This window comes from Physeter macrocephalus, chromosome 5 (genome assembly GCF_002837175.3).
Source record: "Physeter macrocephalus isolate SW-GA chromosome 5, ASM283717v5, whole genome shotgun sequence".
Classification (NCBI taxonomy): Eukaryota; Metazoa; Chordata; class Mammalia; order Artiodactyla; family Physeteridae; genus Physeter; species Physeter macrocephalus.
The window spans coordinates 74546461-74558646 of NC_041218.1; positions in this window are offsets into that span (position 1 = coordinate 74546461).

A 12186-nucleotide genomic window follows, 5' to 3' on the forward strand; every position below is an offset into this window, starting at 1 on the left:
AACCCCAACTTTGTCACCATTCACTAAAACCTATTTCACAGTTTACATAACAGAATGAATCTAGTTAGGAATGAATGGTGTAAAAAAGGTCCTATATTTAAAGCAATACTCCACCCTGTGGTAGAGTATGAAAAATGCATAGACAGTGTTTCAACAACAAGGAAATGATTATAAATTCACTGACTCTGAAATAAGCCTTTTTGTTTTTTCTTGGCTTTTTCTCTTTGAGAAAATGCCAGAAGATGTATAGGTTTTTTTTAAAAATGATTTCTCAAAAAATGTCACTCAAAAGGAGAATTTCCATTTAACTTTGAGAAAACAGACCTTAGAGAAGAAAACACTAAGTGATATTATTGACTAATTTTAATACACATATATTGGTACAAAATACATTTAAATTTAAAATAGAAGTGCTAGGTTAGTTTTCTCTAATGGTGAAACAAGGCAAAGGGTTTTAAAAATCTTAGAAGAGTCAAAATTAAAAACTAAAATTAATACCTGTACATATTCTATTCATTTATACCATAAATGATTTTATAAATCATGGTTACACCATAAGGAAAAGCATACTCAATAACAATAGCATTGTTTATGGTGAAAAGAAACCCAATGTTTAAAGAACACTGCAAAAAAAAAATTAGCTTGAAATCTTTAAAGTCAATACAGTTTTTAATTTAAAATTTGATTGTAATCATTTTGACATTTAGCAGTAGAAGTATTTTATCTTTAGATTTTTAAGGGTGTATTTTTTTCAATATGGCAATTTCTTTGTTGTTTTTGCTTTTTAAGGAAGAAAATCTCTAACGTATGTAAATACTTATTGCAAGAGCAAAGTTTTCTTTGATAATAGACCAAAGAACATATATTAAGAGACCCAAGTTCTCTTTTGGAAAAAAAAAAAAAAAATGTAGGCCGCAGAAGTAATTAATGTTTCAAATAGTTGCCATTAATTGTGGCCAACCATCGCCAACCAATGGACCGAGTCCTTTTCCTATAACATCCCTGCAAGACAAATCTTATATTCCCCATTTGAGAGATGAGGAAACAGAAGTTAAGTAATCTATCCAAAGATTTGGACCTAATTCTGCCAGCGTTCAAGCCCTTACACTGCCCCGAATAACCTTTCTGTTGCATGGCAAGGGCAAAGTGTTCGTTTATGAAACAAAGAAAATTTCACAAATTATGTGAGAAAGGCTAACTTTTTTTTTTACAAACAAGTGAAAAATAGAAATTTATGTAATATAAATGGTTACGAATATATTGCTATTGTCAAAAGAAGTTTTAAAAAAACTTGGGCTATATTCATACGTATATAATATGTTAGAGGATGAATGAGTCTAACCTGAATGTATGCATAAGTTAACAATGCAAGAGTTAGAAGACAGATTTCACCTTTGGTCAGGATAAATTAGCCTTTTATTAAAATGTAAGGTCTGTTTTTAAGTATCATGATGACAACCAAGGTGAACCAATTGTGGGAGATCCAATAGGATTTATTCATGGACTGAAAATACTTTGTTATTACATCCTGAGTTAACTGACAGGTGCTTCTTGAAAGCACTTACTAGGAAAAGCTGAAGGGTGGAGACAGAATTAGAAATGATAATATTAGGGAAGAGGCTAATAACATTTTTATCAAAATTGTGAAACATATCTAAAGTATTATATGGAGTAAAGAATATCTCCTTTAGGGAAAATATCAGGATTCTTTGATTTCCCCAAAGTGGTTACTTTTAGGAAAACCTAAAGGAAAGTGTTTTGGAGATGTTGTAAACAGTTTGTAAAAAGCCATCCAAATTTATGTGCCATCTCACCTTTAAAGGAGCTTTTCCCGATAGAAAGAATCCTCTTATAAATGAGGAAAGGTTACAGTCAGCAATCTTGGGGTCTTCTTGGTTCTCCCACAAAGAGCTGGTGTCCTCACCCCTCTTTTAGTTAACAATGAATTTGTGTAGAATATAGTAGGAGTGGCATTTTATTAGGAAAATCATCCATACCCACAAGCCACTTGGATTAATAGCATAAAAGTCAACGTTTAAAATTCAAAATGAAAGAAAATGTAAATGTCATTTTGTTAAGAGTTCAAATTAAACATAAGGAAAGAAATATTGTTTTGAAAGTCTGTTCAGAAAATTTTTTTTAACTCAAGTGACAGTTCTCCTAAATCTGGATAAATTTAATACTAGATGGTACTATTTAAGAAGTGATTTCAGGGCTTGGACCCATAAAATTAGGCGGTAGATTTTAACCACATTTCTTTGAGTGCACAGTGGTGCAGAAGAGGGTCACAAGAATTGGGAGAAGTTACCAAATTTTATATATTTTATACACAAACAATATGTTAGTTAATTAATTCTGTCACTGATAGAGAATTTGGATGTGTTAAAACACTGTGTATTTTCCTTATTTAAAATAGTGCATGCGAAAAGAGAATAAAACTTAAAAGAATGATATATTGAATTGTAATGTTTCCAACCATAGAATTTTTATGATCCTAATATTTTTAAACTAAATACCGGTAAATTGACTTTTTTGATGCACAGTTTTTAATTTTAATACATACAGAGATTTGCATAAGTAATTCCACTATCAGAATACAGAACCATTCTATAACCACCCCTCCCCCCAAATTTTTTCTTGCTGTCTATTTGTAGTCAAACTGTCTCCTCATGGCTCAGCCCTGGCAACCACTCATCTGTTTTTGTCTCTATGGTTTTACCTTTTGAGAGTGTCATATAAATGAAATCACACAGTATGTAACTGTTGAGACTGCCTTTTTTCACTCAGCACATCTTTGTCAACTGCCTTTGGCATTCATCCATATTGTTGCACATTCTAATGATTCATTTCTTTTTATGCCCAAGTAGTATTCCATTGTATGAATGTTCTGTATTTTGTTTGATTCACTTATTCATTGAGGCACCTTTGGACTATTCAGTTTCTGCTGATTATGGTAGAGCTGCTATACTTATTTTTTACCTAAGTTTTAATATCTCTAGGATAAATAACTAGGAATGGGATTACTGAGTCATATTGTAAGTACATTTTTAAGTTTATAGGAACCTGACAACCTGTTTTCCAGAGTAGCTGCATGTTTTTCATTTCCACCAGCAATATATGAGATATTTAGTCGTCTACATTCTTCACGGCATTTGGTATTGTCTGTTTTATTTTGTATTGTTTGTTTGTTTTAGCTGTTCTAATAGGTGTGTTCTGGTAGCTCATTGTGCTTTTAATTGGCATTTCTCTCGTACTAATATAATGTTGAGTGTCTTTTCATGTGCTTATTTGCCATTCCTGTGTCTCCTTTGACAAAATGTCTGTTCAAAACTTTTGCCCCTCCCCCGCCCTTTTAATTAAAATTTTGATTTTTTGCTATTGAGTTTGAGAGTTCCTTCTATATTCGGGATATAAGTCTTTCTGTGGATATGTGATTTAAAAATACAATCAATCCTCATTATTTGCACATTTGCCTTCTTGATAAAACTTAATTTGTAACTCCCAAATCAATACAAGCCATCTTCCTATGGTCATTTACAGACATGCACAATGGTGACAAATTTGAATTGCCTGACATGCACATTCTGAGCTGAGGTCAAACAAGGCAATACTCTCTGCCTTCTTATGTCAGCTCTCATGCTATAAAAATTGTCCTTTTCTCAGTCTATTAAGTGCCACATTTTTTCATTTTTGCCTATTTTTTGGTAATTTCACTGTTTAAAATGGCCCCCAAGCATAGTGCTGAAGTGCTCAGAAATAGATGCACACCTATAGAGTCAACTAATTTTTGGCAAATGTGCAAAGCAATCCAAAAGGGAAAAGGTAAATTTTTTCAACAAATGGTGCTGAAAAAATTGAATGTCCATAAGCAAAAAATATTTACCTAGATTATACCTTACACAAAACTAACTCAAAATGGATCATTGACAGAAAGATAAAACACAAAAGTATAAAACCTATAGAATAAAAAACACAGAAGAAAACATTTGAGCTTCAATTTGGTGATGAGATTTTAGATGTATTACCAAAAGCATGATTGTGAAAAAGAAAAAGTTGGACTTTATTAAAGCTAAAAATTTCTGCTCTGTGATAAGCACTTAAGACAATGAAAATGTAAGCCACAAATTGGGAGAAAATATTTGCAAAACACATATGTAATTGATGACAAATGGAAATTATAATGGAGTAATCATAGTTCAACAGTGATAAGTCATGTTGACAGTATGTACCCTTGATATGATGATGAGAATGGCACTTTACTTTTTAGTCTTCTTAGAAAAACCCATAAGCCCTGGTCCAACTGTAAAAAAATCCCAACTGAGGGTAATTCCATAAACTCTCTAGCCAGTACTCAAAACTGTCAAGGTCATCAAAAATAAGGAAAGTGTGAAAAACTCACAACCAAGAGGAGCATAAAGGGACATGATCACTATCCTGAATGGAATCCTGGAGCAGAAAAAGGATGGTACATAAAAACTAAGAAAATCTGAAGAAAGTGTGGACTTTAGTTAACAATAATGTATTGATATTGGTTCATTAATTGTGACAAATATACCATAAGGTGTTAATAATAGGAGAAACTGGATGTGGGTGTTTCTCTTCCTTGCATTGTTATTGCACTGACTTGGACTTCCAGTACTGTACTGATTAGGAGTGGTCTGAGTAGACATCTTTTCTTTTTTTCCCAAGATTCGGAGAGAAGCATTCTGTCTTTCATCGTTATATAAGATGTTAGCTATGGGTATTTTGTAGGTTCCGTTTATCAGGAAAAGGAAACTCCTCTTCCTAGTTAGCTGAGCGATTTTTTTGTTTGTTTTTAATCATGAATGGATGTTGAATTTTTGTCAAATGATTTTTCTGCTCAAATGATTTTTCTATCAACTTATAGGATCATGTGGCTTTTCTTAGTTAATACGATGAATTACATTGTTTACTTTTTGAATATTTAAATCACCTTACAATTCCTGGTATTAACCCCACTTGATCATGGATTAAGACTTTTTATATATTGCTTGCGTCAATTTGTTTATATTTTGTTGAGGATTTTATATCTATTTTCATGAGAAACATTGATTCATAGTTTCACTTTCTTGTACTTTCTCTAGTTTTGGTATTAAAGTTAGCTTCATAAGATGAATTGGAATGTGTTGCCTCCTATTTTCTAGAAGAAACTGTGTAAAATAAAATAGTATTATTTCTTTAAGTGTTTGGTAGCATTTGTTAGATTCAAGCAGAAAGTCCCTACATGCCTTCCGTGGGCTGTAATTTCAAGGTCAGTTCAGTTCAAAGTGCTACCCAATAGCCAGTATGAGACCAGGGTGGTTGTCTAAATGCATAGTTCAGTTCTCCAGCGCTTTCCTATGCTGTTTAAGGTTGGATCCATGCCTTAGTAGTTCGAGGGTAAGTGAAAGAGCTAATACAAAACTTTAGGGTATTGCTTTCTTGATCTCCCTTCTCTCTGTATGCTCCCAACCGTTTCTGACTCTCAGAGCCCCCCACCCCCTTTTCTGGTCCTCTTTATAAAACGCTGTGGCTTTAATTTCCCTACAGTGCCATGCATTCCTGAAAGTGTGTCTGCCTCCAGAGCTAAGTGGTAAGAGGCTATAGAGAGAAAATAAAGCAATGGGCATTCGCCCCATGCTGTTGAGACCACACTTCCTCTGGTCAAAGGAAAAAAATTCCTCTCCCTTTGAGTTTTAGGCCCTCATCCAGCCATTGATGCTATTGCTGCCACTGGTACCACAGGCTTACTTAGAAGTCAGAACCAGAGGGAATTTGTTAAAAAAGGATTTACTTTACTACCTCACAGGGCCCTCCTTTCCTACTCTTTGGATGGACTAGAAATAGAAATTTTCTCCTGGAACTCTTTCTATCAGCATCTAGTGCACAGTTCTTGATTTCAGTGAAGATCAGGAGCAATCAGGGGAAAAGAAATGAGAAACTCACTACCAGTTCCATGATACATTACTTTCTGCTTTCCTTCCTCAATCCACCAACTGCCATTACTCTCCTATCCAAAGTCCTCAGATAGTTGCTCTATGCATTTTTTCCAAGGTGTTTAATTGAATTCAGACAGGGTTAATATTGCTTATTCAATCTTGACAGTAACCAGAACCACCTCTTAAATATTTTTTAATAAAATTATTTTTTAACATGGCAGCTTTTGGTTAAGATATATTCCTGAACATCTAGAATGTGCTTCAAGAGCTAGGTTTTTGGGGGTTTTTTTCTGTCTAATAATTCTAAGGAGAGAAAAGAATGAAACAGACAAAGTAGAAGTGATAATTTCTTAGCAAAATTATATTAAACTTCCACATGTATTAAGGACTTAGTAATGAAACATTAATAGTCTACAGCCATACCACCCTTAACCCCCCCATCTTGTCTGAAACATTAATAAACAAAGCAATGATAAGTTCATTCAGCTATGATTTGTAGGTGGAGAGACTCATCCAAACAAAATGATATCAAAAAATGAAGAAATGAATAACTGATTTGTCTTTCAGTTCAACAAGTGACACCAGGAGAGGAAGGTAGAGCACTCTCATCAGATATATTAGCATTTGTCTTTATTGACTTTCTTCCTTTATAGATATTTATTTTAATTTTTAATTTTTTTTAAGATTTTATTTTCCTAGAGAAGTTTTAGGTTCACAGCAAAATTTAGGGGAAGGTACAGAGATTTCCCGTATATTGCCCACCCCCCACACACATGCATAGCCTCCCCCATTATCTACATCTCCTACTAAGATGGTACATGTGTTAAAACTGATTAACATACATTGACACATCATCATCACCCAGAGTCCATAGCTTAGCTTAGAGTTCACTTTTGGTATTGTACATTCTGTGATTTCGGACAAATGTATAATAACATGTATCCATCATCATAGTATCATACAAAGTATTTTCACTGCCCTAAAAATTCTTTCTGCTCTGCCTAGTCATCTCTCCTCCTCTGCTCCCATCTAAAACCCTGTCAACCACTGATCTTACTACTGTCTCCATAGTTTTTCCTTTTTCAAAATGTCATATAGCTGGAATCACAAAAAATGTGGACTTTTCATATTGGATTCTTCAACTTAGTAACATGCATTTAAGGTTCCTCTGTGTCTTTTCATGGTTTGATTTCTTTTTAGTACTGAATAATAAAGACATCTTGGTTTCCTCCATGTTTTGACAGTTATGAATAAAGCTACTATAAATATCCATGTGCAGGTTTTTGTGTGGGTATAACTTTCAGCTCCTTTGGGTAAGTACCATGGAGCATGAGTGCTATACCATATTGTAAGAGCATGTTTAGTTTAATAAGAAATCTTCTTTTCTAGTTTGTTCATTCCATGCTTTAAATTTCCCTTTAAGAATGCCTTTTACTGTATCGCACAAATTTTGCTAAGTTGTGTTTCTGTTTTCATTTAGTTCAAAATATTTAAAACTTTCTCTTGATATTTCTTCTTTGACCCATGTGTTATTTAGAAGGGTGTTGTTTAATCTCTGCATTTTGGGGGAATCTTCCAGTTGTCTTTTCTGTTATTGATTTCTAGTTTAATTCCATTGTGATCTGAGAACAGACATTGTATGATTTGCATTCTTTTAAATTTGTTAACGTGTGTTTTATGGCCCAGAATGTGGTCTATCTTGGTGAATATTCTAGGTGAGCCTGAGAAAAATGGGTATTTTGCTGTTGTTGGATGAAGTAGTCTATGGATGCCCGTTATATCCAGTTGATTAAAGGCATTGTTGAGTTCAACAATGTCCTTACTAATTTTCTGCCTGCTGGTTTGTCCATTTCAAATAGAGGCATGTTGAAGTCCCCATCTACGATAGTGGAGTCATCTATTTCTCTTTGGAGTTCTATCAGTTTTTGCCTCATGTATTTTGATGCTCTGTTGTTAGGCACAAACACATTAAGTTATATCTTCTTGGAGGATTCACCCCTTTATCATAATATAATTCTTTATTTCTGATAACTTTACTTGCTTTGAAGTCAGCTCTGTCTGAAATTAATTTAGCAAATTCTACTTTTTTTGATTAGTGTTAATAGCATGGTATATTTTTCTTCATCCATCTACTTTTAATTGTTATGTGTCTTTATATTGAAGTGGGTTTGTTATAAACAACATATAGTTAGGTCTTGTTTTTGATACGCCCTAACAATCTCTGTCTTTTAATTGGTACTTTTTTTTAACATCTTTATTGGAGTATAATTGCTTTACAATGGTGTGTTTCTGCTTTATAACAAAATTGGTACTTTTTTAAAAAAATTAATTTATTTTTGGCTGCGTTGGGTCTTTGTTGCTGCATGCAGCTTTCTCTAGTTGTGGAAAGCGGGGGCTACTCTTTGTTGTGGTGCATGGGTTTCTCATCGCAGTGGCTCCTCTTGTTGCGGAGCACAGGCTCTAGGCATGCGGGCTTCAGTAGTTGTGGCGCATGGGCTTAGTTGTTCCACGGCATGTGGGATCTTCCTGGACCAGGGCTCGAACCTGTGTCCCCTGCATTGGCGGGTGGATTCTTAACCACTGCGCCACCAGGGAAGCTCCTTAATTGGTACTTTTAAATCATTGGCATTCAAAGTGATTGGTGATGTAGTTGGATTAATATCTACAATATTTGTTACTGTTTTCTATTTATTGCCCTTGTTCTTTGTTCATATTTTTGTCTTCTACTCTTTTTATGCCTTTTGGGCTTGTAACTGAACATTTATATGATTTCATTTTCTCTTCTTACTTAGATATCAGATAAACTTCTTTTTTTCCTTTTTTTTAGTGGCTACTCCAGAGTTTGCAATATACACTTACAGCTAATTGAAGTCCACTTTCAAATAACACTGGACAGTCATATGGATAGGTGAGTACCTTATAATAACAAAATAATTTTAATTTCTACTTCCTATCTCTTGTATCATTGTTTTCATTCATTTTACTTGTATATAAGCATATGTGTGTATCTATATTTATATATAAAATAATAAAATAATAGCAACAATGTATTTGATTAGGTATTCTTATGTATCATATATATAATACTTAAACATATATGCTTGTATTATATATAAATATAAATATATAAAATGCAATAAGAATACCTAATCAAATACATTGTTGCTATTATTATTTTGAACAAACTTATCTGTTAGGTCAAATAAGTAAAATAAAAGTTTCATTTTACTCTCACTTATTCCTTCTTCAGTGCTCTTCATTTATTCATGGATAGCTGAGTATCTGATATATTTTATTTTCCTTTTCTCTGAAGAACTTCTTTTCACATTTCTTATAAGGCAGGTCTACTGACAAGTTTTCCACATTTTTGTCTGAGAAAGTCATTATGTCTCCTTTACTTTTGAAAGATAATTCAACAGGGTACAGGTTCTAGGTTGGTGGTATTTTTCTCTCAACACTTCAAATATTTAACTCCATTCTCTTCTTACTTGCATGGTTTCTGAGGAGAAATTGAATGTAATTCTTATATTTGTTCCTCTATAGATAAGGTGTTTTTTTCCTCTGGATTCTTTCAGGATTCTTTCTTTTTTCTGTAATTTTACAATGATAGGCATAGGTGTTGTTTTTTGGCACTCATCCTGCTTTGTGTTCTCTGACCTTCCTGGATCTGTGGGTTGGTGTCTGGTATTAATCTGGGCAAATTCTCAGTTATTATTGTTTCAAATATTTCTTTTCTTCCTTTCTTTTCTTCTTCTTCTGGTATTACCATTATGTGTATGGTACACCTTTGGTAGCTGTCCCACAAGTCCTTAGATACCGTGTCCTTTTTTTTCAGTCTTTGTTCCCTTTGCTTTTCAGCTTTGGAAGTTTCTGTTGTGAGATCCTCAAGTTCAGAGATTCTTTTTTCTTCCATACCTAGTCTCTAATAAGCCCATCAAAAGGCATTCTTCATTTTTGTTACAGTGTTTTTCATCTCCAGCATTTTTTTTTTTTGGTTCTTTGGATTTCTATGTCTCTGCTCACATTGCCCATAGGTTCTTGCATGCTATCTGCCTTATCTTCTTTCTTTTTTCTGTAATTTTACAATGATAGGCATAGGTGTTGTTTTTTGGCACTCATCCTGCTTTGTGTTCTCTGACCTTCCTGGATCTGTGGGTTGGTGTCTGGTATTAATCTGGGCAAATTCTCAGTTATTATTGTTTCAAATATTTCTTTTCTTCCTTTCTTTTCTTCTTCTTCTGGTATTACCATTATGTGTATGGTACACCTTTGGTAGCTGTCCCACAAGTCCTTAGATACCGTGTCCTTTTTTTTCAGTCTTTGTTCCCTTTGCTTTTCAGCTTTGGAAGTTTCTGTTGTGAGATCCTCAAGTTCAGAGATTCTTTTTTCTTCCATACCTAGTCTCTAATAAGCCCATCAAAAGGCATTCTTCATTTTTGTTACAGTGTTTTTCATCTCCAGCATTTTTTTTTTTGGTTCTTTGGATTTCTATGTCTCTGCTCACATTGCCCATAGGTTCTTGCATGCTATCTGCCTTATCCATTGAAACTCTTAGCATATTTATATAGTTGTTTTAAATCCCAATCAGATAATTCTAACATCCCTGCTATGTCTGGTTCTGATGCTTGCTCTGTCTCTCTAAATTGTATTTTGCCTTTTAGTATGCCTTGAAACTTTTTCTTGGTAGCTAAACATGATGTACCAGGTGAAAAGAACTAAGTAAGTAGGCCTTTAGTTATGTGCTGATATGGGGGGGAGGGTAACTATTATATAGTTTTATGATTAGGTCTCAGTTTTGGTCAGTCTATGCCTCTGTGAACCTTACAAGTTTCTCTCTCTCTCTGTCTCTCCCTCCCTCCCCCCACCCCTTACATGGAACAGGATGGCTAGAATGAACTGGAGTTGGGTATTTCCCTTTTCACACATGGACATCTACAGCTGACTACTGTTGGTTATTTTCCTTTTCCTGAGTCAGTTGGGCTCTGATTATACCCCAGCAGGTTAATTAGTTTCCCCTGAGGTCAGGCCTTGTTAAGAAGAACAAAGGTGCTCTGGCCTGTTTCAAAATGGCTCCTGCTTCCTTCCCCGTCAGAAGCGTAAGGAGATTTTTCTCCAATATTTTCTATGGGAATGTGGTCAAGCTCCTGAAGGTACGTCTTACAATTTTATGGGGCATCCCTCCCCATGACTGGGTCCCCCTGGAGTTTTTAACTTTCAGACTTGTACACACTAAACTTCCAGTGATTTGTCAATTACAGTTTAGGTTTTCTTACTCTGGCACTAGTTCCCCTTCCCACTCTGGTAGTTTCCATTTGTGAGTTTAAGCTCTAGGAAGCTCTGTATTCTACTGTCTGTCTCTCCAGTCTTGGGGGCAACAGTTTGCCTGGTGTTCTACCCTCCCTTATGAATCCAAGAAAAGTCATTGATTTCTCAGTGTTTTCAGCTTTTTAATTATTGTTAGCATGGAGTGGTGACTTCCAAGCTCCTCATACGTGGAACCAGAAACGGGATTCCTCCATGTGTTTACTGATTTTTAAGATTCTTTTGATTATTTAAGTTTCTCATAATTTTGGTACGTTTATGAGAAGGAGTAAATTAATGGGAGGGTAATGTAAAAAAATTGTAGATTTAGTAACTGGAGGGGATTTCAAGGGATAATCTGCTGTAGCAATAATTACTTCCAATATACAAAGATTCAAGTGAGGAAAAATGAAGGAAAATATGGGGAGGGGTGAAGAAGATGTTGATATGATGAAAGAGAGTATCAGTGGAAGGATATGAGAAAGAGGAGTTATGAGACAAGAACAATGAGAAAGGTGTTATTATTTTATTCTGGCAACTGTGAAATTGGAGTGTTTATATAAATTTTCTACCTAAGCAAAAAATTAAAGCAAAAATAACGGGATACATTCTCTCAAGTGCAAATATGAGAAACTAAAGATCTTGATTAATGTTCTCTCTTCACTTACTGATATTGTTGGCAGGGCTTAAGATATACTTCTCTTTCCTTAGGCTCATTCTGTTCACAGAAAACCTGAGCTTATTAGGATTTGTTTCCTGGTTACCATCAAGAAAAATTAAATGATGTTTATTAAGTTTATTTCAGATCTTAAAAATGATAAAAATGCAATAGACTTCGCATGAATAAAATCACTTTTGAAAGATGATATTAGTCTAGTTAAATTTATCATTATGTTTTTACCTAATGTTTCATTTAAGCTTCTTGTGCAAATTTATACTATTATAA